Here is a 25,545-nt window from a genome sequence, read left to right as displayed (position 1 = left end):
AGTAAGTTAAGACAGTTGACGATGCTGTGTCGGAGGAAAGCTAGCGATGGGTGTGTTTAGCGCACTGGACCATCGGATTTGTTCGTGACATTTTTGGTCAGGAAAGCGAGGGCAGTATACCTTGCTTCTGATTGGATAAACGAAGGTTGGTGGACTAGGAAGGTCTTAGCCGTCCTCGACAGAAAGTTGCTAGTAGGAAGCATCGTACGTGAGAAAAACTAACTTGTCAAACCGTAGTAGACAATAGTCTTTAGAAAGTGTTTGAGAAAAAGGATATTTGTTCGGTCTGAAGGACCTTAGCTAGCAAAGTACTGGTTTTATGACGGGTCCTTAAGACTATCGAGTGTACGCAGTAAGGATGAGCGGATATCTGGTTCCCGTCTGGCCCGCGGTGTGTGGCCTGGTCTAAGTAGAGTGTCGCCAGACGTAACAATCAGTTATCAACGAGTTATCAGCGATTTTATTTTGCGAGTTATACACTGTCTTAGCGAATGCGTTAGTACGAGCGTCTTCGTCGAACATTATCTGTACTTATTTATTTAACGTTTTAAATATACTCGACGGTTTCAACAGCGAGCAATCTCGTCCAATAAATCTCACGATCAACCATCCTACGCAAATCCTCGACAGTCGTGATGTTTGTCGTGTAGCTGCAACCTCAGTAGACTTCACTAGCCTTGTCGTATCCGCGATTCGTTGTTCCAACATTTTTCAATAAGCGTAAATCGACGAGTCGCGATGCGTAGTCGCGGCTGTGAGTTCGATTTCGCGACGAATTTGCGACCCCAGCCATTATGAGATGTTTACCGCGTGGAATTATGGAATACGAAATAGTTTGCGTGCGCATGAGATTACAAGGATACTTTGCAAAATTAATGGCATGGAAATTAATTATTTCGCTGGTCTCGGTGAAACGAGTGATAAATGCCGAGTTTCGTCGAGTAGGCACCGCTTGAAACGCGTATTGCAAAACGCCTGGCTATGTAACCTTTCGCCAAGTTTTCCTTTCTCGTCGAACTTTCGTCTCTTAACTGCCGTATTCGACGATACAGTCGACGTACCGGGAAATTTTCATCAAAAATGAGCAGAGCCGAGAACCAGGCGATTCCAATCCTTTTACTGCAAATTAAATTATCTTCCCGTTATATTGTTTGCCGTGCAAATAGCCAGGAGGCTGCTCATTTTTGGCAACCGAATTACCTGGGCTTATTTCGCGCCGCGCGCCAGCCAGACTCGATTTGCGTTCGTGAAAACCTCCAATTACTTCGTTTCTCGAATTCTTCCGTAAATTAACTGATACTGATAGAAACGGAACGATTTAAATTGAACGCGCATCGGTCAAAATTTCACCAGTCTCCCTTGGAATGTATTTCGTTGGGCAGAGTACGAGAACGAGAGTTCTTCGATTGAATTTTCTTCCCGCAGCTAGTGAATTTGTTTTACGACACGGTCGGCGATGCGAGTTATTTTTTACCGAGAACAAGCTTTAGAAAACTAGTTTTAGTTTGCATTCGGAAGCAGCCGGGTCACGAGTTTTGTCATTTCGTCGTAATTGGACGGCGGATTTAATTGCACATCGTTTTCAATGAGTTAAAGAAGCGTCGTAAATAATAAAGAGTATAAGCTTCAAGTAATTGACATTAACCAGAAGTCAGAATGAAATACTCGACGATAAACGCTTTTAATTATCTCATCAGCTGTTGGATACTTCGATAGGAGAGTCAACAGTCGCGTCCGATACAAATAGGCCTGCGGTGCTGTAACTGAAGGAAAGTAGGAAAGAGAAGATACAAATAGACAAGTGCATCTCGCCTTGGACGTACTGGTGACTTCATCGTCTACCCAGCAGACCCGTGCCTTAAACAATGGGATACTAGAAGTCAGGTCGGAGAATGTATTTGCAGGAAGGGATAATGAAGCAGGAGCTTTCGAGGATCGTGTTTTGTGTATCCATTTCTCTAATGGCTGGTGTAAGTCCACCGCCACAAGCGCTTACCTTACCTTGTCTTGCCGCAGCAACGTGTCACCAGCGATCAGGATCCTCCTAGCATCAAATACTCCAAACTAGTCTAAGTCCTTATATCCTTTTTTCCTCTATTTTTCCCCAACTGTTTATCCAGACAACGTTTCTTTCCCCTTGACAAACTGCTCTCCGGTACTTTGACGACGTCGTACGTGTCAAATTAGCCAAGAAACAACCAAGGCTTGTTTACGCGGAATTGCTTCGTCTCCGCGGCGAAACTGTCAACTCGTATCTTTCCCCGAGCCGCATAGTTCGTTCGTCGAAATACGTTTCACTTTATGATTCGCGATCAGAGAGAGAGAGAGAGAGAGAGAGAGAATAGAGAAGCCATGTCCATTCCAGCGACTATAAAAATAGTGAGAACGAGCGAATTTTAAGGACGCTGACTCTGTCCGCTTCCCTATTCGCCATAAAAGCCATAAAACTGAAACACCGTACATCGAAATGGCTATCTTGCGCCGTTTCGTCGATTATCCACGTTTTTCACTAAACGTTTTTCGAAACGACCGCCCCACCAACTGTCCGTGAACTACCCCGTCGTTTTACTTAAGTTTGGCCGAGCTCGTTGAATTAGTAACGATCGACGAATCGTTCAGAGATCGGCCAGCGAGTTTCCAGCTCGTAATCAGCATCGAGAATATTTAAGGCGGTGCCCAGGACTTGTTCGAGATAAGCTTCGCGAATATAAAGAGGAAGAGTTTATTCCGCGCATGTTATACGAAAGAATCGGAGAGATTGGCGGATAACGAACGCTGTAACCGACGAGACGCGCTTAGAGAAGGAAACTCATTACCGAAATAATCGCTTTAATTACTGGAACGCGTCTCATTTAAACGGATATGCACCTTTCAAAGCACCGCGTGATTACGTTGCTTGTCTGCTTTAGTTTTCGCGATCACCGTTCATCTCGTATTTCTTCCTTCTTTTCCTTTTTCTTTCTCTTTTCAAGTTTCTCGGGTAATTTATTACGCGCTATTGTTCCTCGCCATACTTGCCAGTAATGACGTTATTTCATAGATCGTAGATGGTGATTAATGTAGGTTTATCGATGAAGATCGAAAGCAAGTACCTTCTGCATCTTCGCAAGTTTTTAACGTTAGCGATGTCTCGCAGGACAGAAGGAACATGAATTAGATTTACTTCCAGGCAAATGGTGGTTCATTCGCAAGCCATTTTTCATGCAGACAGTGTGCTTTGTACAGTTGGGTCGAGTGTTAAATGGCAGTGTAATATATTTCACGATGGAACGTGGGAAACGTCAGGTTAAGCTTTTTTCCACGCGAATCGAAGTCTGCTTCTTATGTTAAATGCACTTCCGCCAGTGAGAAAGATTAAATATCCGTTTAACGTACGATGCGAATGGATGGAAAGAGTCACTCGTCCGCATCAAACGTTCACAGACCAGAAAGACAAATTGTATTTAACTGGAATCAACGCGTCGATTAATTCGTCTTTTCAGTATACTCTGCGCGACTTCTTCTCATCGTCATTTACAAGAAAAATCGTAACGCAATACGAGCGACAATTTTCTTTTTTCCACGTAAAAATGATCGATCGATCGTATCTGTCCCTTTTCTTCCAACCTTTGCCACTTTCCGCTCGACGAGCCACACGTGTTCCAGAGGAAATTGCGAGGAAGAAACACGTAAGCTAGTATCGTCACACAGATACATTTTTAGGACGCTCGAATGCTGCTTTCATCTGGATCCATTATCAGACATACTCTGTTTGGCCGGCAGCAATGGCATTGTCGTGACATAGCGGACACGAGATAAGTAGCGACCTATAATGCGTGTAATACGCACACTCGAACTAGGATAACGCTGTTAGTTGTTTCGATAAATATTAATTCCTATCGTTTTAATTTCTATTTATGTTAGACGTATCTCATTGATGGCGTGTACACATTGAAACGTAACGAGAAAGCTTAGACGTACGATAGCCGATCGATAAATTATTAACACGTATGCGATCTTTCGAAATGTAAATTTTCATCGGACGTCGCGTGGTCGATGTAGACGATTTAATGGTTGAACGTTAAATTGTGAAATCGAGTACCTAATTACGGCTTAGCAAGACACGTATAGGACATTAAGTAGTCAGGGTATGGCACGAGGGATTTGTCAGACGCAAGTAGCAATGAATCGTCAATGTCAGCCGACCGGAGGTTATAACGCTGGGATTCGCCAGATGGCAAACAGTAACGAGGAACGTATGGTGGCCTGTCGCTTCTAGTTAGCGTTCGTTCGCCATTGAACGATACTTTTGCAGCCGCGTATCGAAAATCCTCGTTCTCGTGTCTAGCCACGATGGAAATTCAGTGTCGCCGCGGCGACGTCCGACGGAAAAGACTACAGCGCCCGATGTAATTACAAGCTCGCATCCGGTAATTTAAATTTCACCGGACAGGATTAACTGCAATTTAATTCCGTTAAAAAAGTACTTTGACGTAGTTGGTGCCCGTGAGCCTTTACGATGTATTAAAACGAAGCTTTCCAAGCTCGACGGAAAATATTCATTTCCCATATTTCAATCTCTCTCCAGGCTCGACTTATCGATATAGTTGATACTCGAATTACCAACAATTAGCTCATTTTCTCATTTATAGAAAATTTATAGTAAATTTATAGAAAATTTATAGAAAATTTATAGAAAATTTATAGAAAATAGTACGACCGTAATTTCCTCTGTCGAAACGTGCTCGTTTAATAATCGAGCCATACGTTCGATACAGATCCAATTCTTGTTTCCATATTCCGAGAATTCTTTCCTATTTCGATAATATAATCTTTCCGTTACTTTTTAAACAGCGATTTTTCAGCCTCTCCGTTGCTACGTAAACACCATTTCGTAACGACTAACGAAATAACGATGCTTTTTTGTGCACACCGCGTATTCTTATTTGGCGAATATAAACTAAAGAAAAAATATAGGAAAAATATATTTATACAGCGATACCAGAGTAGGATTAATCGAAAGAAATACACGAGCCTGGGAATTTTGATAGGATGATACCAGACAAAAATCTATAAACCGGTAACAGCGAGCCGTGAAACGGTCGCGTTACTATTTTACGGACCTTTAGCAAAGAAATACGAGGGGAACGTCGGCGGTGCTGTGAACGTCTGTTTTCTTTGGACGCACGCTCTATCGAACGAAAAATTGTTCCATCGGACTGAGAAATTGTATCGACAGGTTCGCGGGTACGTTCTCGCGTCCTTTAGCGAATTTCGACAGAGTCGACAGACTAAATGGAAAAGGATTTCAAATGGAATCAATGATGATCCTCTTCTCTTCGATGCTCGGATTTCACCTTTTTTCCTTTCTCGTCGTATCGTAACCGTCGTTAACGAAGACGAATGGAAATTACGAGAAGAGGATTAGTGTTTCGCTAATCTTTTTCATTCTGAAGTATCGCTACAATCCTATTTACGTTCGATACGCGCTCCATCGAGCGCACATCATTTTCTATTTAGATTCTTCCATAAATCATGTCCCTTCTTTATACTTTCAACGATCGAAACTCGCGTTGTTTTATAGAAAATCGATGTTGAATACGGTAGCAAGGTTGCCTCTGTTTATCGTCGAACCATCGAAATCGATCGGCAAGCCACGAAACGCGTAATAAGACTTTGATCAATCCGTCTTTCGATGGAATTTTTCAATGAAAATATTTGAGGATTTGCGGTGTCCCGAGGGCGCTGTTTCGTCGTGTCTCCGGGTTTTGGCAGTAGAATTTTGGTGAAGTGCATCGGTATCCGTCGATATCACTTGTGTATGTGTGTGTGTGTATACATTTACGAGTAAATATGTTTGAGGAACGAGACCCAAGAGAGAGTTGCGAACCGAGACACGCGGGAGACGATTGCGCGCTTCGGGAACGATGTTCGAATAGTAAACATCGAGTGAATTTAACCCTGCTAAGATAGCTACCTCTCCTGGTATCAATCTTATGTTGACAGAACACTCTTTGTTCTGATCGATCCTTTGATCGATCACTTTCTATATTTTCGTACTTTGTATATACATATATATTTAATATGTATTTAATATCTATCTGTGTAAAAAATGTAAGGTAATAATACAGAGAAGAGCCACACCTCACGGATTTCAACGACCTTTAAATAAATACGTACAAAGGACAACATTCTGAGCAACTTTTCCCTATACGTGTTATCGCCGTGACGCTCGGCCTTAATTTTCGAGATATTCATAAAAATATTTTTCGCACTTTTTCGTTGGCTTTGGGATTATTCCCGTCGTCTCGTGGTACGGTGCCTTTACGCGTCTCACGTTTATTAAACTTAATTCATCGATGCTAATCAGCTGTAATATAAATAAAATAAGATAAGTCAATGGATTACAGGTTGGATTAAATTAATATCACTTTTCGTCTCACGGCAGCCGTTGACGCTAGCGTGATTTACTTTTTATTTCATGCGATCTTGCGAGTGTATCGTAAATTCTATTATTATCGTTTATTATGATTTATATCGATATCTTTTCTCTATTTTTAAGCTTGCCCTCTATAATTACAAAATATCACGTTGTATCAATAGTTTATCATATAATTTTATATATTCAACGTTTCGTGTATTATTATTTCGTTGGTCTTGTGTATTGTATAGAAGTTACTATACGAATCCATTAACGACTAACGAAGGAAATTAGTAACGCGTAAAAGTAAGAGGATTTGTCATGATCAACGAACGAATAATGGTTCATCGTATCATAAATATTTGAGCATCTTCGAATTTCCTAAATTTGTGTCGTTCAAATAGAGGAAGAAATACCGTGGCGAGAGATATTAATGAAATCCTGGGAATTTCCCTTCGTAATCACAATATTAAGAAAGGGAGCTCGGTAATTAAAATTGTGCGGAGAAATTACAAATGAAATATCGCGTTAACGCATCGCTGCACCTTAACCAGTTAATTCTATTATTTTTAACCAGTTTTCTTCCCATTCGTTCGGAGTTTATCATTCTCGGTATAGTGCGGGCTTCTCGTGAAAAAAAAGTGGAAAAGGATTCGATATCGGAGATCCGTTTAACGTGACGAGGCAGCCACGAATCTCCAGATATCCTCTACCGATACGCTTCTTATCGCGATAAAACCGAGCTTCTGTTCTCCGTGTAAAATCATATACTGTCAAGGGAGACAGACACGGGTCTACGCGAAAAAGGGGGAAAAGACGTAAAGGTTTTGTTGTTTACAGACTTTCCGATACGTATCCTGGTTTCCGCGTACAAACTCCTTTAACGAAATCCCACGACTGAATTCCGCTCGTGGTTGGAAGTTTCGTTCTCCCGTCCCTCGATACTTTCTTTCTCTCTTCTCTATCTATCTGTGGTTTGGTCTGACAGTAGGTGACTCCGAGCTTTTGCTCCGCGCGATAGAAACTAAGGTGGAACAGAGGAAAAAACGAAGTCGTATCTCAGGGACTCGTAAATGGACGTCTTAGCTGCGTCGTCTCTACATTCACCGGTTTCATACTGTAAATAATAGATGCGACGCGATGCGCGCCTCGCGCCGTTATACCTTAACTCTTAGTTTTCAGTCGACGTTTCGTCTTCTTTTCCTTCGCGATTCCTCGTTTCTCTCGCCTTCATTTACTCTGCGACGCGTCCGTTATTTCGTATCGTTATTATTTCGTTCTACCTCGACCTCGTTGTTCGTAGAATTTCAGATTTCCATTCGATTCTTTTCCATTCGGTCGAAAATATCTTTCTTCGCTCCTGTCGTCTAAGAGAGCAGCTGTGTATTTCCAAAGTGGCAGATTTAACGCTTGTTTAGAACGTTAACGCAATTTTAGAACTTTATCGAATATCGATTTAGGTGTACGTTTCTTCGCACCTCTTAATCTCTGATTAACCAGGCTGTGGTATATCTTTAATACTTAACGGTTTATCAATTTAAGCTCGATAGTAATCGATGGTTCAAACCGAGCAACGAATAATACGATAACGATTTTGTTGGAGAATCGAGCCGCGTACAGGCTGCGTTCGTTTCCATTATAAATTAAAACGGGTAGAATACTTCTTTTTTCAGATATTAAATATTATCTGTATACCTGGCCACTTTGAAATCGTTGAATTTATCAAAAGTGGTATTAATCGATTTAGCGTAGCAGAGAGAATCGGTTAATCCTCCGCAGGCGAACAATTGACATTTCGTCCTGTTGAAAATTGTGGATCTTTGAAGCCGAAATAATGCTATAGGAACACTTATATATTCATCGATACACACTTGCACGCGTCTCAGCACTTTCTTCTATACCCGACTCTGTTAACCGACTGAACAGTTTACGTTCCTTTGTTTTCGAGACGCTGTGCGCACACACATATACTTCACATACGTAAGTATCACATAAGTATCAAGTAAGTATATTCACATAAGTATCTCTTCTACGCATTTAACCCAGTCCAGCACAGAAAATTATACATATCTCAACACATCCTATAATTTCCTCCAAAAGAATCGTTATTTACGCCGATAGATATTTCGAATATTCGACCGCGCGAATGATCGTTCGATACAGCGGAAACTTCGATAAGTATCTCGGGATTTTTTCCAAATTTTTTCTAAGCTTAGAATAGCAACGAAATTAATCTTCGACGTAAACGATTCTCTTTGTCTGCGAAGCGCTGGGTCGGTATCCATCAAAGCGAAAGGACCGCGTACGAGTCAGACAGTTGCTTAACGGGACAAAAGATCTTTAGATCGACTTAGAAGAGCGCGATCTTGACAAATGGCGCGTTGTAGAAACACCATGGAAGAGGACAGGTCGCGATTCGTTTTCGGCTTCCTCTGCTTCCCATTAGGGTTGGTTCGTTCAATATCGGCAAACTCCGGGCCGAGAATTTCATTTTCCGGTGGAAGCTTGCCAGCAACACTCCGCCGCTCGATGTCGTGTGGCTTAAATGCACCCTCCATATCGTCTTCCACAGGTTTCTATCTTCTCTCTATTCGCCCTTCTTTTCTCTCTGAAATCGAATCATCGAGAATCGTGGTAAGAATGATGAACTCCGCGAAAGTTCACTCTCCGGAACTCGTATATCAGGTGTCGATCTTAAGGTGCCGGGAAACATCGATACCTTTATTACTCGTCGGAGAGCATTCGTGTTTTCATTTTCCACGATTATCAAGTAAAATCGTAACTTTTATATCGTCTTCATTGGCCCGTTAAGACCGCACGAACCTGACCTCCACGAGGCAGCGTAAATAATGCATCAGGTTGGAAGTTTTCTGCGCGAATTTATCGCCGGTGTTGTTTGTAATTTCTTCTAATAGAGTTTGAGTGGAGGAGTTATTGCGTTCAGCGGCGAAAGCGGAGCTGTAATTGCATTGTTATTAACGTAGGTTGCGCGCAAGGAAATTGTGACGCTAATTGTTCCAAGGAACGAGGCTTCGCTGATTTTGTAACAGATGCGCTATATCAAACAACCAAGTGTAAAAACGACTACTTCGTTACCAACGTTTCTCTTTTACTTCTCCTCTTTAGAACCGAAACTGTGAATTCTTAAAGGAAAAAAAAAAAGAAAGACGGGAACGAAGAGACAAAGGGAAGAGAAAGGAAGATGTTTCGAGGCGTTGAAACGTGTCGTGTCATCAGACGAGGGGTCGTTATTGTTTCCACGTTTACACCGAATTACACACGCTATTGGAAGGGATTTCACGTGCGTTTGCTCGAACGCGAAATATGCTGCCTTTAAAATCGTCAAACCGATTCCGTTCGCTTGGACGATCCGAACGTTTGTGGATTAAGGAAATCGTAAAGCCCTCGCTAACACGATCGCGATCCGTGTCTCGCTTCGTGAATAGATATTTTAACAGCGCGATATGTCTACGATTTAATTCTACGTGGGCGAACATCCAATCTATTCCGATCCTTGTAAATATTTCACGCTTATTACTTTTTAATTTGTATGGTTTTTACCTCTACGTATTAGTATTTTATCGAATATATATGTCAGGTTAAGGTTGGAATTTTGGACGTTTCACAAACCTTCGCTCGAATTTACCATCGCGGTTATAGCTGATATTTATTGTTACAAACGTGGTTATTACAAGAGGCTACGAGTAATAGCGGCGATCGGATGGTCGAGATGTCGATGACAACGAATTCAGGTTCGATAACGAATCCACGGTCAACGGGATACACGCATGACTCAACGTACGAGTAAAACTTATTTTATTTATATTACAGCTGATTAGCATCGATGAATTAAGTTTAATAAACGTGAGACGCGTGAAGGCGTCGTACCACGAGACAATGGGGATAATCCCAAATCCAACGAAACAGTACGAGAACTATTTTTATGAATTTTTTTTTTATTTATTTATTTGAATTTTACAATTTGTCCAGTAGGACATTTGGTAAAATATTATAGCCTAGTGGTATAATAATATAACATGTGGATGGCTATCCCCAGTGAGATACCATCTTCGAAATATTTTTATGAATATCTCGAAAACTAAGGTCGAGCGTCACGGCGATAACACGTATAGGGAAAAGTTGCTCAGAATGTTGTCCTTTGTACGTATTTATTTAAAGATCGTTGAAATTCGTGAGATGTGGCTCCTCTTTGTATTATTACCTTACATTTTTTACACATAGATATTAAATACATATTTAATATACAGGGTGGTTGGTAACAAGAAGTCGAAAATATAGAATAAAAAAATTTTTTTTTTATTTTTTTTAAATCACAGTGAGATCCGTTATAACGAGACGTGACAAAGTGGACGCGTACCGAGCGAGAATTCAAAGTCGATTTTCTCGAAAACAAAGCCTCGAACGAAAAATTTTTATTCTATATTTTCGACTGCTTTTTTCGCGTAGAATCATCCCCTTTCCGCTTGTACCACCAGTTACCAACCACCCTGTATATCAACAATTTTATATTTTACACTCGGTTATCGTACACCGGTAAAGATCTGTAGCTGCACATGAGTTAGAATTCGATTCAAGTGTTGTTGTTTTGCTTCGGAGTATGAAGTTTGTTAGGTTACGTATAACGTAAGAATAAACAAACTCCGAGCAAAACAACGTCGCCGCTACACGTAACCGTAAAACAAAGACAAATTTGAGTCTTCCGACTTCCCCCCGACTACTACAAATAAACGGACGCGATCGCAAACGGATTATTATAAACAGCGACCAAACGACTGTGGCGGATGAAAAGAGAGTTTGCGTTTCGTCCTGGGACTACCGGTGGACTCGTCAGTAAGGCTATGCCCGGTAGTCCCTGCCTTAGACGTAGAGGGAGTCTCGCTAAGCGCGGTATTTGTATCAATCGCTCGTATATTCGACCGCTAGCGAGTTAGACAGACTCGTTGTCGTCGCAGCCCTCTAGTGTTGGCGGTTGGTACCAGCGGATCGCCCGGGAGGTGTTGCGCCGCGTTGATGCCTCGACCTGACGGCGTCCTGTTGATACCGATCCGCCACACGACGTTACGCACACCGTTTCGCGACTAGTACATTGTATCGACGATTTCAAATATAATAACGATTTTACCTACCGGTAATCTCATCGTTTAACCTCCTTTACAGATCCTTTACAGTCGCTCCTTTCTTTCATCTCTGTAAAGTAAAATGTTTCGACGCTGTGGCATCAACGATGCAACTTCCACCGAACGAGAATATAACTCGTTCTGGATTCTACGTTCTGCCGTATTAATTTATCATTATCGAGAACGTCGCGAGGAAATTGTTGATTCGCGCGTTTCGTATTACGAGATTTCGGGATTAATGCAGGCGAGTTTAAAGAAGGAAAAATCTATAAAAGTGATGTCGCTTTGCGTAATGGCTTTATTATGTTAGCGGGACCGTTCTGCTGTAGTCTTTCCATTTACAGCGCCATTGAAATCGTTTAAGCCATGAACGTTAATTCACGAGTAAGAGAAAAACGTTGAACAGAGATCCACTTTGACAGAAAGTTAATTTAATTTCAAGTTTGCACATCGTTCCGCTGTTGTATCTGTAGACTCTGTGTCTGGTTTTTTTTTTTTATCAGCAATGGTCGATAGGTAATTCGAGTCGCACCGACGACAAAGTTGAAACTAGCTCCCTAGGTAGAGGAATTTCTTTGTGTCGGTCAGTCAAATAACGATGGTCGCTCGATTCATTACGTCGTGCTTGGCGCGCTGACATTTCAGATATCAAAGGGAATTTGGAAATAAGAGGGACGTCTTACGAGCGGAACTGCGATGCACCTTCAAGCAGAACGTCGCTGACTCCCAAAGAGGATTTGAAAAACTTGCGCGGAGCCTTTTGATCTGTCGCGTCCGGGGAACATCGAATGAGTTCTTTTCTGCCTGAGAACCTTGCGTGAAATTTACCGAACGTTTTAATGGCAATATTATTTTATATTATCCGAACAAAAGAATTCGCTTGGATATTCATCGTCGTGGGATATTTTCTCGCGCGATCGGTATGCTACGAAGCGTAACAAAGCGTTACAAGGAGAAAGAAAAATCGAAATGGAGAATTTTCTTCGATGACCGACAATATCGATCTCTTTCGTTATAAATTCTCCAGATAGTAGATTATCGAAGAAATGGCACGAACCTAAAAGTCCATTGTAATCTACGAAAGAGCTGGTATTCTGTTCGTGGGTTATCAACACTCCGATCGACACGGCGATCAGCGAAACTGCTGCAATTTCATGTGTTCTACACGCGTCACAAATTCGGCAGTACCAACGTGTCTGCATTATCCGAAAAACGGTAGGAACACGTGCGCGGACCACTCGACACGTTGCAGAGGTCAATGATCGTGTACGGGATATCGGCCCGATCATCCGCAACTTTGGTTTTATACGATTCGATCGAGACAATGGAAAAATAATCGTTGATGAGTGGTCCATGGACAAGATCGATAATATCATAATATCGCCTTTATGCCCTCGTCCGTGATAGTTTATCGGAATATCGGTGCAATACTTTTCGGTTATAAACGTGCAAATTATGCTCATTTTGTTTAATGGGCGGATTCTGCGTTAGTAATCGAATATGTAAATCAAATACGTCGGGATCGTTCGCGAAATTATGTTATCGGCGTTCGCCGCATCGATGCTATTCGTTCGAGACGGCTGCGTATTAATTAATAGCTTTTGAATCGTTCGAATCGACGATGGTAGGTGGAAAACGTAGCGTGAAACGAGTTTTTCTCAGCCGACTTTTTACAACGTTAACGTGCTACGACGATTTCTTCGTGAATTCGGCCGACTCGACGATTTTACGATAATTCGATCGGCAGTTCCATCGATATACGACTGGCCGTAAAGAGACGGAAAACCAGCGACTCGCACGTGGAAAAATGTCCTCGATGATCGGGATATATGATCCTGGAATACGTAATCCTGTACGTATTGATGGATGGTTCATGGAAGAATTTGAAATACCGTGTGTTTGCTAAATCGCCACTTCGTTGACTTTCGCCGTTGGATCTTCGATCACATCGCGTATTATACACAAACGTGGCGTGTTAGGAATCAATCTTTTACATCAAACAATCGCTCCATCAACCTTCACCCTTTCTGTAAACTCAACGACATCTGTGATCTTCATTTCCATTGGCGCCGGTGTTCTCGCCGGAACGCGTAGGTAAAGTAACTTGGTAACTTGGATGATTTCTACAACCGTGATAATAATTAGGGATTCCGCAGTTCAAACAAGAAAACTCGTACAATGGTATTAATTATACGACATGGAGTTTCCTGCACGATCAACAAAGGGCCGATGTTAATACGTGCAACGTCGCATGGGAATTTCCACGAATTCTAGTTTCGTGCGCAATTCGACGAAAAGAGGACTACGGTCTCTTCTCCGGTTTGTAGAAGGATCGGACAGTCGAATTCTCTGTTTATACGGTATTTCTAGTTGTGTGTGTTGGCTTTGTTGATTCGAGCTGCTTCGACGCGGTCTCGTGGCGCATGCAAAAGCGTATCGACGCTCGTTTCGAGGTCCTTCTTAGTGCGCATTCTTCCGGAACTGGGTTAAGACTGGAATTAAATTTTCCGTTTGCGAAGGCGCGACGGCCACGGCGAAATCCTGTTCGTTCGTATCGAAGCCGAAGGAGAAGCGAAATTTCCGAATTACTGGCGTAGAAACGCGGCTGCGCTGCAAAATACCCTCTTTCGCTATCGGAACGTGCTTCCGGCCGACAAACCTGCCACGGTTAATCCGACCAAGATCGGCTAAACTTGACCCTGCGTCGTTCACGGGACTGCGACCAGACGAAATTGAGAATCGACGTTCTCCAGCAACGTAACAGCGACAGAGATTGTATTTTCGACCCATCGCGTGGAGACGCAATCGCGAGGAGAGACGTCAACGGGAGTCGTAAATTCCCGTTACGATTATAATAATCGACACCGCGAGTCGATCGATCCCCTGATTTCCGTTAAGATAATAGGGGTGGTTGAGAGGGTATAACACTGTGATTCATAGAATTATAAGGTTTTTATTTCCAACACTTAAGTTACACTGTTGAGTAGATATAATTCCTAGATGACACTTTGTCGCACGAAGATAAGATAGATATGCACAATAGAGCAAGGCTCTTAAAGTTGAATTTAGTATGTTGCTGGACGTAGCATTAGAGGATACTTAATAATGCAAGTGAATGTTCGGTAATCCCGAGAACCGACTTGGATAGTTGATGTGAGTTACACTTAGACGTTGACTTTTCCAGCGGTGTAGAAGAAGTAAGTTACAGTGCCGATGATGTGTCGGAGGAAAGTTAGCGATGGGTGTGTCTAGCGCACTGGACCATCGGATTTGTTCGTGACATTTTGGTCAGGAAAGCGAGGGCAGTATACCTTGCTTCTGATTGGATAAACGAAGGTTGGTGGATTAGGAAGGTCTTAGCCCCCTCGATAGAAAGTTGCTAGTAGGAAGCATCGTACGTGAGAAAAACTAACTTGTCAAACCGTAGTAGACAATAGTCTTTAGAAAGTGATTGAGAAAAAGGATATTTGTTGAGTCTGAAGGACCTTAGCTGGCAAATTACTGGAATTTGATGGGTCCTTAAGACTATCGAGGGTACGCCGTAAGGATGAGCGGACGTCTGGTGTCCGTCTGGCCCGCGGTGCATGGCCTGGCCAGGTAGAGTGTCGCTCGACGTAACAGAGATTGTCCTTTTTATGCACCCACGAAGGTCTCCTTTTCGCGTTAGAGATACAAGGTGCGATAGTTTTATGGCGATAAAGTTGCGATTAGTCGTCGATGGGTGTGTAACTTAAGCGTTGGAATCAGCATTTCGAATTCGGTTAGCAATCAGAGTTGGAAGCAATCAGTTAGTCTGTACTTGGCAATCAAGTAGTATTCAGAGTGGTGTTAGTCGTTAGTTACTGATCAAGCAGGATTAACCGACCTAAGGGGAGTTCGTTAAGGCTTTAAACAAGCCTGGCTGATCGATCGTTTCATAAGTTTTAGCGGTTAAAAGATTTATTTCAATTATTCCTATCGTTCGTTATGTTTCAATTTCGAGATTGAACGTAAAAGATGAGAATGCCTGTCGAAGGAAAGAAGGATCGATGGCCTGGCTTAAATAGAATGTGTATTGGCTGGGAATTAGAAGTGGCGCGATTGGCCCAGCATAAATCACCGCGTGTCATTTATACGTTTATCGAGTCAGTTTTTCTTTTGTTCCGTTGTTAGTTCGATAGAACGCGTAAATCTAGTTGGTCGTCCATTAGTCGGTTACGTTCTCTTCGATCGTTGCACTCCCCCCAACAGAGAAGTTCGATACTACCTAGCTGGTATAATTACAAATACAAGAAAAAAGTACAATTACATCGCCATAGTTAAACCATCGACGATTTTCTTTGCAACGAAGATCGTCCAACGTCTTAATTTAGCTCTGTTTCTCTTCTGCACAGACGATATAGTCTACGATAGAAATTGACGAACCGCTGTGGCTCGACGAGCCAACCGATCGAAGGGCTGATTACCGGAAACTGACGACCAAAAATGTGACGCGCGGCGTGCATACGACGGCCGAGCCTCGAACAGAGAAGACCGGACGACTATTGGCAGCCTGACGTTGGATCGACGGTGAGCGTTATCATCAGCAGTTATCGTATTTTTCTCCCTGCGAAAGTTACAAACTTCGTTAAATTGTCCGTCGTTCCTCTCAAAATATCCTTTTCAACCGGCTTTCCGTTTTTCTATTTTTTATTTACGATTTTCGCATCTAAATTGCTATCGATTCTTTCTATCGAGCGTATTTTATCGTGGCTGATTCGATGATATCGTATACTCCGCGTTATCGGTGTCATCGTTGATACGCGAAAATTCCTACATTTAGTCAGTGGATGGAATCGCACGTGGGTATTTTGGGGGCATTTCATCGACTTTTGTTTGCATTTTTCAAGGAATTTTTCACGAGAAGCATCTGGGGCGAGTATTTATACGCAACAAATGAATATATTACGTGGCAGCGTACGAACGTATTCGCGGTACAAATATATTGGAAATACGTGAACCGTACAATTTTAAGTTTCACGATGTTCTTCAAACAGCTTCGTTGCGATCGCCACGCGTACCAAGGTCTTTAAAATAATTTTCCAACCAGCAAATACGCGCCGTTGTTTTGCTTTCGTTACGAGTAGCTGCTTGATGGATTGTGTAATTTATCGCCGATCAGCGTGTCACTGAACCTATAAAATATCGCGACACCTACTTTCTATTAAGCCTGTGGCAAAGGTCATAAATTGTGCGATTCTATTATAACGTCTACGTTCCCCAACCGAGAAAAGGAAATAGAGAGGAAAATTACCGTAAAACAATCGTTCCATTGAAAGTTATATCTCTGTTGAATTTCGAACAATTTCAAACCATAGTTCCGCCTCGTTACCTTCCAATTGTTTCAACGAATCGCTTAATGCCATTAAAGTAGTCAAGATGCTTCGAGCCAGAATTCTGGACACGCGACGATAACCAGAAATACTCCGCGTACGTCTTTTTAACGTACGAGTAACGGGAATTGGTGTATCGATAGGAAAGGACGGACACTCGGTGATGCTGGTGCATCGCGTGTGTTCAATCCCATGGCTGCAAGTTTTTTAACGAGATGATTAATCACCGGGAGTTATTTCATCTCGTTGCAGCGGAAAACGCAGCCACTAACACGATGAACGTTTCAAACAAAAAAAAAAAAAAATTCGTTTGCTGCCCGGTGTTCGGTTTGAAAAATTCTGCTGTTATCCAGCCGCAACGGTGGTCATTAATCGAAGTTGTAATTGGAGGTTTAATTCGTCACTTGGAGCGTGTATAATGCGGATGATATAAAACGCGAAACACTCTTCACGGTAAGCCCTTTATCCAGCCCATTGTGTAGTCAATCGTTTATCTATGTTTCGCGTACAATACCTTTCTTCTAACACCTCCGTGTCATTTCGATTATCTCGTTTTCGATATTACACAGCTTCCAACGAGTTCTTGAGAGTTGCTTCGGCGAACGTATACGCGTTAACGTCAGAAATGGCAAAGTAAGGAAAACCAGCGATTCGCAATTTCTCGCTGTTCCTCTCTTTCAGTTATTTCTTTTCCTTTCTTTACGTTAGTTCCGCTCTTTTATCTTTATATCTGGCACGACGCACTTGTGATCGGTAGCGTAAATATTCAATTGCCAATTAAATTTATAGGAATAATTTACACGCGACAATAAGGTTAATCGGAAGGAGTAACAACAACGAGCCGAAAATTTGTCGAGAGCTTTCAGCTTTCTTGAACGCTAACGATTGATTTCCTCTTGAAATATATATATATTTTTTGTACAAAGGCTGGACGAAATAGCAGCGGTAACCACACGATCGAGTTTCTCTTAACGTGGCTCGACTAACGGCCTTCGAAAATTTCGGAACAGTCGAAACCGTGACCCGATTCACCGACGGAGTCGATGTAACGTTGAACGTACGAATGCTCTCTCATGTTCGAGTCAATTAAGCTCTATCGATTGCCTCGGCGACAAAGACAAACCCAGGACTGCTCGAACTGCTGCCGGTGGTGCTCTTCGTGGTCCAGGTCCGACGTTTATTGTTACTTTATTAACGGGCCGATCGTTGTCGAATTACGATATCGCCGGTGGAAAATGTAGCCGTGCGGTCGATTGTCCTCGTAAAGATTCCACCTTCGTAAAGGCGTCCATAAGTTTACGCTGGTTTCGATTTGTCTATACCAAATAACAGACGTCTGCTTTAAACAGCGCACGCGATGTGTATAGAGACGTCGACGTCGACGTCGACTTCGAAACAATGGCGATTCGCGAAATGGTTTATCGCGACTGTGACAAATGGCCACCGTATTAATTAGCCGTCAGGATGGCGAATTAGGATTAGAGGAATGGGCGAACCATCCAGAGGATTTGCATCTTAAGTTATAGCAACCTCGAACGAGCACGAAAGAACAGGAAATTAATGTGCTCTACGAGTTTGTAGATCTTTCGATTTGTCGGTTTCCGACAATAGCGACGTGCAAGTTATTCCAGCTACGCAAGATTCAACGTTTAAACAATTCAGTTTTGAATTTTGTACCGAATAGACAAATTTGTTGTATTTCGGGTGGCGCGAGAGGAAAATATCGAGAACAAGAAAATGATTCGAATAATCCAATTGTCAATGTACGCGATATATTTTATTGTTTATTACAACGTTGATCACGAGCTCGATAGATCTTTTTCAAATATGCAGGATATTACTGAAAATTCTCAACGCGAGAATTGATTGTAATTTTAATAAATATTAAAAAAAATATATATATACAGGATGGTTGATAACTGGTGGTACAAGCGGGAAGGGGATGATTCTACGCGAAAAAAGAAGTCGAAAATATAGAATAAACATTTTTCGTTTGACGCTTTGTTTTCGAGAAAATCGACTTTGAATTTTCGCTCGGTACGCGTGCACTTTATCGCATCTCGTTATAACGGATCTCACTGTAGATCGTTGTCTCGATCGACGTTATTTTTTTAATTTTTAAAATTTTTAAATTTTTATTCTATATTTTCGACTTATTTTTTCGCGTAGAATCACCCCCTTTCCGCTTGTACCACCAGTTACCAACCACCCTGTAGATCGTTTCGAAATTGCCGGTAATCTTTGGCGAATCGCGCGTCGAATTGCTTGAGCTCGGCTCGATAATCCTGTCTTAACCTACCGGGAACGAACGAACGATGGAATTTAACAAATTTTTTTTTACTATCCGACGAACGTCCACGACATTATTCAATTCTCGCTACTCGCGAGGACGAAGAACTGCTTTAAGGTCGATCTTTAGCATGAGCTTTATCGCAAAAAGCAATAAAGAAACCACGAACGGGTCAACGTGCACACCATCTTTCTTCGTTTCGCCTGCTATTTTACTCCTCTTTGTCTATTCGAGGGTCGAGAAAGGCCTCCTCTACGTGTACACGTACGCCTGCTCTGTGAATGGAGCGTATGCGCACCCCTCAAGCCTTGCCCCATTTTTGTCCTCGATGCATTCTAATTCTCGTTTCTGATTCCCGTCTTCATCTTCCGTTTTTTGATTCGTCGACTTTTCATTTTCCCGCGAGACGCCGCTTATCTGATTTAATATCCTTTTCCTTGGGATTAAACTCGAAGAAGTAATAGGGGGAGGAGGAGGAGGAGGAGGAGGAGGAGGAAAGAAGAAGAGAAGGAAAAGGAGCCTGGAATAGGACGGTACGATGGGGATAAATTGAGTTTTTAAAGAAAATATGTGTATAAGATGAGGCAGGTCGGGGGTCGTTCCGACGAAGAAAGTGACGACGGATCGCTTCCGCGTAAACGTCCCTTCACAATACACGCCGTTCGACTGGTATTATTTTTCAATAAAATCGATGGCATCGTATCAATCTTCTTAGAAACTGAATCGTCGACAAACGAGATGGTTTCTGGTTGGCGGCAAGCGGCGACTCTGCCGCGGTATCGCTGCTATTTCTTCCTCGTCTTCTCTTCTCGTGATTTTGCGTGGTAAGAGAAAAGAAGAGAAAAAAGAAATAGAATGCTCATAATAGACATAACACAAGGGAGAAGCCACTCCTAGGAGATCAGTGTATTAAAGCCTGCGCAGTGTAACTGGCAAAGCTTCTTCCATTCTCCCGCGGATTCTTCCTCCATGCAGCCTGGTTATTTGGAAAACGTATCGTCTCTGGTCGACGAGACGCGGCAAATTTCTTTGCGTTTCGCTTAATATCGAAAGGTAGACCGATTTGTAAGTGAGATCGCAGCGAGACGGAACTCTGACCGAGACGTAAGTGACGTAGAGGTAACGAGACGCACAGATAACGAGTTGCTGTGTATACACGGTCTTTGTAAACGTATCGACCTGTATAATAAAATACGGAAGAGGAAGTCATCTTCTTGACGAAAGTAACGAGTACGTTTAAATGGAAGTGCAAAAGAATAAAGAGTGCAGACTCGAAACACGAAAGTACCATTTTTCCACCTTTCTCGGCCTGCCGTAAAAAATTCGCGTGCGTTGGACGAGTCGCGGGCGAAGAATACACAATTCGCCTGCACTGTCGGCGAGTGTTTTCACGGGCGAGAGAGTACGAGCAATGCTAGCGTTGGTTGTTCCGGCGTCGCGTAATTGTAAAAGGAGAAACCGGTGTCGTCAAGAAGAAGAAAAGAAAAGATTATGGTTCGCGTCGCGGCGTGTAACGTTTTGCCCGCGTATCCTTCGAACGTAACGTTTCATAAAAGTCACGTCGCTAGAAAATTCACGAAGTATGATGCTCCTTCCGTCCGTGAAGACCCAAGAACTCCAACTGTCATTGTACGCGACTGTTTCGTTCGTTTTCTCGTTCGTGCGTCACTTTATGATTTACGCCATATAAACAGGCGTCAAGGTAAACGAGCCGATGATATTCCTTTCTTTCGATTATTCGATTATAAGTAAAGGAATACGGGATTTTCTAGCATTTTTCCTATATCTCTGGTCGTTGATAAATTTCTTGACTTTGAGGAAGAAACAAAAGAATTATTTATACGCGTAATTTTATTTGAATCTCTTGGGAGAATTTGTTAGAACATTTGCGTCTCGTTTTTAACCAGAAAATTAAGCAATTTCAAGTAATTTTTTCAGAAAATCAAGGTAACACGTAGCGATAAAAGTTATCGGATGATATTCTACAAACTTGCAGCAGCTATCAAGAATTCTTTTGCATTTTTTTAGAACACAGAAACCTAGAAAAAGACCGCATGAACTCGAACAACCCAGTATGCAAACGACGTCAGGAAAAATAAGGTTGCAGACAGATGGTTAGAAGTCTCTTCGTTTATTAAAAAAAGCAAGATTCAACTACGGAAATTGGAAGCCCGTAACAGATTTAACTTTAGATGTTTTGTAATCCATGCTTTGGCGCTACACGTTTCTTTTTTCTACGGCGATTGAAAATTGTTATCCCATAAGCCACTTAAATTATCATTAAACGAACGTAGAAGTGCGTGACAAGTTAATTTATACAAATTACACGGAACTAAGTTTATACTGAAATACTTTTCTCGGTGGAAGAACGTTCGTGTAATAATCCGACGACCGTTGATTGCCGGAAGTAAGACGGTAATTTGAAAGTTGTTGGAAAGTTTCTGTACATTTCCGATAACGAAATTTATCGCGACTGCGTGCGGAAAGAGAGCGAAGGAAAGCGAGTCTAGCCGATTCCTTAGGAGATTTAGGAAAACTTTTCCGCGGTACAGATGGACCGTTCGAACTGGAAACCGGCATTTCGTGGAAACTCGAATCTCACAGTTCGTTCGTTCGCGCAAAATCAGATTCTCAGTAACGTTAAATCGTCCTCCTCGACGTTGTTTCCGGGCTTCTTCGTCTCGTCTCGATACTTCGTCATGGTCAAAGGAAGATTCGATCGTGACTTTTCTTCCTCTTTAGTCGAACAGTTAGGTTTTTCGAGAGATAACGTGGGAAAAACGATGATGGAGAATGGCGATGAAACACGGGGGTTTTGTTCGTCTCGAGCAACGAAAATGTCAGAGCCAAGTTGTCAGTGTTCGATCCAACGATCGTCCTTGATTCTTTCCTACTTTTCTCGGGGGACTCATTAAGCCAGTTTCGCTTTGCACGCGAGTTGCTCGCTTTAGATTATGCGATAATTAGCAAACTGGCCGAGTCCAGTACGGGTTTTCACACGAGCATGCAAACAGCTGCGATAGATTATGTAAGCGTTATCTAAAATTACGTTAAACAACGGTGTCAATCGCGCATGAATTTTTATAGCGATTTCGTTCACGGGTCGAGGGCTGCAACACCTATAAAGGATGTTTTAAGATCATCGGAAAGATTTATCGGAATGATTTATTACGTGTTACGTTATATCGTAACCGAAGCATAGCGTCAAAGTTCCTGTCTTGTTAATCAACTAATTTCCCTAAGTAATTCTCGTTCGTCGTATTCAAACGTTCTTCGATGAACCCTCCGAGGGTTTGATCGATTCAGGTCGAATATTACTTCTTCGTCTAAATAATTTGCAAATTAATCTTAATCTAAATATTCGAATAGAGCGCAATCTCGTTACCAGCGGGAAAAGAAATTTTCGAGAGACTAACAATAAGAAATCTTTCTCTTTTCAGCCTTGAACCTTGCGATTAGTATTTTATCTCGATGGACAAGGATTCGAGTTAAACGAAACCGTATCAGCCTCACAGTGTTAATTAAATCGATAGTCGAAGAAATTTTTCTTCCTCCTTTTTCTATAAACGAAACGTTTTTCGTTATAAATCGTGGGCTTCGAGTTACGATTAACGGAAAGCTCGGGATTCGCAATTATCCCTTTAGTGGGACGTTTATTGCTAGGCAAGAAACTGGCCGGAATTTGAAAAGTTTCGAGCAGTCCTTGAAAATTTCTAGCCCCTTTATCGTGCTCGGAGGTTGTGTGACCCTCAAGGAACAAGGGAGTACGTTCAAAAGTGCATGAATGCAGAAACATACTTGGCCGCGTCACGCCATGCCATGCCATATCACGCCAAGTTACGTGAAATGGAATGCTTTGATTACGCGAGCTTATCTCACGCCTCACGGACCTTTCGCTATTAAGGCTACACACTGCAACATCGCACGAGTCGCAGCATAATTAACGTATTACATAATTGTCATCCTTTGAAGAACATCAAAGATCATGGAGACTAGAGAGGAGAAAGACACAAACGACACATTGAGGATGCACAGTGGAACACGCGTTTAAAATAAACGTCGATCATCAAGCTACAAAACAACACGAAACAACGTCGTTCGCGAATCATACCGAGCAACTCTGTAAATTAGAAAGATGATTAACGAGGTTGCGAAGATGAAATAAGAAATAGGGACGATAGAGATAAAAATGATATAGATATTAGAAATAATTCTGGAATTTCTTCCTTTCAAATTTATTACTATTTATATCATGTTCTCGCGATAAGTCAATTTAGGGAAATAGGTAATCCGTTTTCTTGGAAATTCAATATTCGCGCGAATAATGAAATCGAGATTTTGACGAAAAGTGGAATTGATCGATTTCACTTCCAAGAGTCTCGGGTATTACAGGGACGCGTTTCTTACGAAACGAGAATTATACGTACGGAATTTTTGATTTTCTCGATATTCTTGAAAACTTCTCCACTTTTCTACTTCAAACATTTACGCGTTTCTTTTTTCGACACGGTCTTTCGCCCTAATGTCTTTAAAAAGCACACAGAATAAAATTACCCTCTATAAGACCGTAATAAAACCTGTCTGGACATACGGAATCCAACTATGGGGAACAGCAAGTAATTCCACCATTGAAATACTTCAACGCGTCCAATCGAAAACGCTAAGATCCATTATAAATGCAGTTTGGTATGTCACCAACGAACTAATACATCGCGACCTCAAGATACCCACAGCCAAAGAGGAAATAGCAAAATATAGCGACAGATATGGCAAAAGAGTCAACAAACATAGAAATCCCCTAATTGCTGGATCACTTGATACGACGGACTAGATTCGCAGGAGAGATCCGTGAAGAGACACTACCCGCTAGATCTAAACGCTAGATTTAATTAGATATCTAAATTAATTAATATTTACTTATTTATAATACTTATAAATTATACTTGTCTATAATAAGTATTAACTTACTATAAATATTTAGCCGTGTCACTGAGCCACGCCAGAAAAAATTACTGAAAATTCTCAATGCGAGAATTGATTGTAAATAATAATAAACAAAAAAAAAATGTCTTTAAAAAGTTACGCTTCGTTTGCTATCTCTTTCATTAGAGCAAAAATCGTTTCAATGATATAAAGGTAGACCTGAAATTCAGTATACTTGGTATAAGCGATATAAGGAGACCGTAAAATAGTAATAGTAAAAATTTCGATCCTCGAAACATGTAAACCGTAACTCCGAACCGATTTTACGACGTCGGTATATCGCTCTCGCGGACTATAACAGAACGGATTTGTCCGACCTGGGTTACCAATCTTGTGCAGAAGGTTTCTCCTGCACGAATGTGCTGCTTTTCCCATGTTTAGCAACCGCGTGTTTTATGTCTCACTGTCCCTATTAAATCCACGAGGTCGTAAGGACTTGAACTTTAGGTTCAGAACGAGCTGCAGGGCCTCTCACTGTTTTTGGTGCAGGGTTACTCGAAAATGGTAACAGTATTTGCAGATTCCCCGTACGTATCTGTTTGTAAATGGTAGGACATTTCCAGATAGTGAGATTATTCTCGCAACGATTAGAAAGCTATTGCAAAATTATTATCTGATTTGAATCTTGTGGAAAGATGTATAGAAATGATGGAATCTTACGGAAGTCAAATAAGGGATTCATAGGTTCGACGTTATAATAAAAATCTCATTTTTATTTACGATAATTTTAACCAATTCTCGCTATTATTGATTTAATGAAATATTATACGTAGCGGCACACGAGCTACACGGTAATTCGAATCATGTTGTTATTTTACCTCGGAGTATCAACATCGTTAGGACACACATAATCTAATAATAAATAAATTCCAGGCAAAACAATGTTGCCGCTACGTGCAACCGTCGAACAAAGTCAAATTTCAATTTTCCGATACTCCCCCGACCATTATAAATAAACGAACGCGATCGTAAGGTGAACAATTTTTCAATCTCGGTCTCGAGCGATTTTATTAGCGATCGATACACAGTCTTTGGCGAATCAGTTAGTACTGAGCGTCTTAGCGAACATTCTCTTGTATTTAATAATTATTTTAAAATACAGAGTGGTTGGTAACTGGTGGTACAAGCGGAAAGGGGGTGATTCTACGCGAAAAAAAGAGATCGAAAATATAGAATAAAAATTTTCTTTTTAATTTTTTTTTTTAATTTTTCCATCGAGACAACGATCTACAGTGAGATCCGTTATAACGTACCGCACGCGTACCGAGCGAAAATTCACAGTCGATTTTCTCGGAAACAAAGCCTCGAACGAAAAATTTTTATTCTATATTTTCGACTTCTTTTTTCGCGTAGAATCACCCCCTTTCCGCCTGTACCACCAGT

The 25,545-nt window shown here is 41.6% G+C and overlaps 1 protein-coding gene across 1 annotated transcript in view; it reads left to right on the top strand.

The window, feature by feature from the left end:
• The window catches only part of LOC117237633 (tyramine/octopamine receptor), a 53,273-nt gene that overhangs the window by 10,172 nt on the left and 17,556 nt on the right, over window positions 1-25,545 (top strand). The window contains exon 2 of the mRNA XM_033501797.1: window positions 15,912-16,086. The gene's annotated coding sequence lies outside the window, so the exon portion shown is untranslated. The remainder of the gene's footprint in view (window positions 1-15,911; window positions 16,087-25,545) is intronic.

This window comes from Bombus vosnesenskii, unplaced genomic scaffold (genome assembly GCF_011952255.1).
Source record: "Bombus vosnesenskii isolate JDL3184/JDL3185 unplaced genomic scaffold, Bvos_JDL3184-5_v1.1 scf7180000013264, whole genome shotgun sequence".
NCBI lineage: Eukaryota > Metazoa > Arthropoda > Insecta > Hymenoptera > Apidae > Bombus > Bombus vosnesenskii.
The sequence above is the reverse complement of the archived record's forward strand: the minus strand, read 5'-3'. Positions and strand labels throughout refer to the sequence as shown.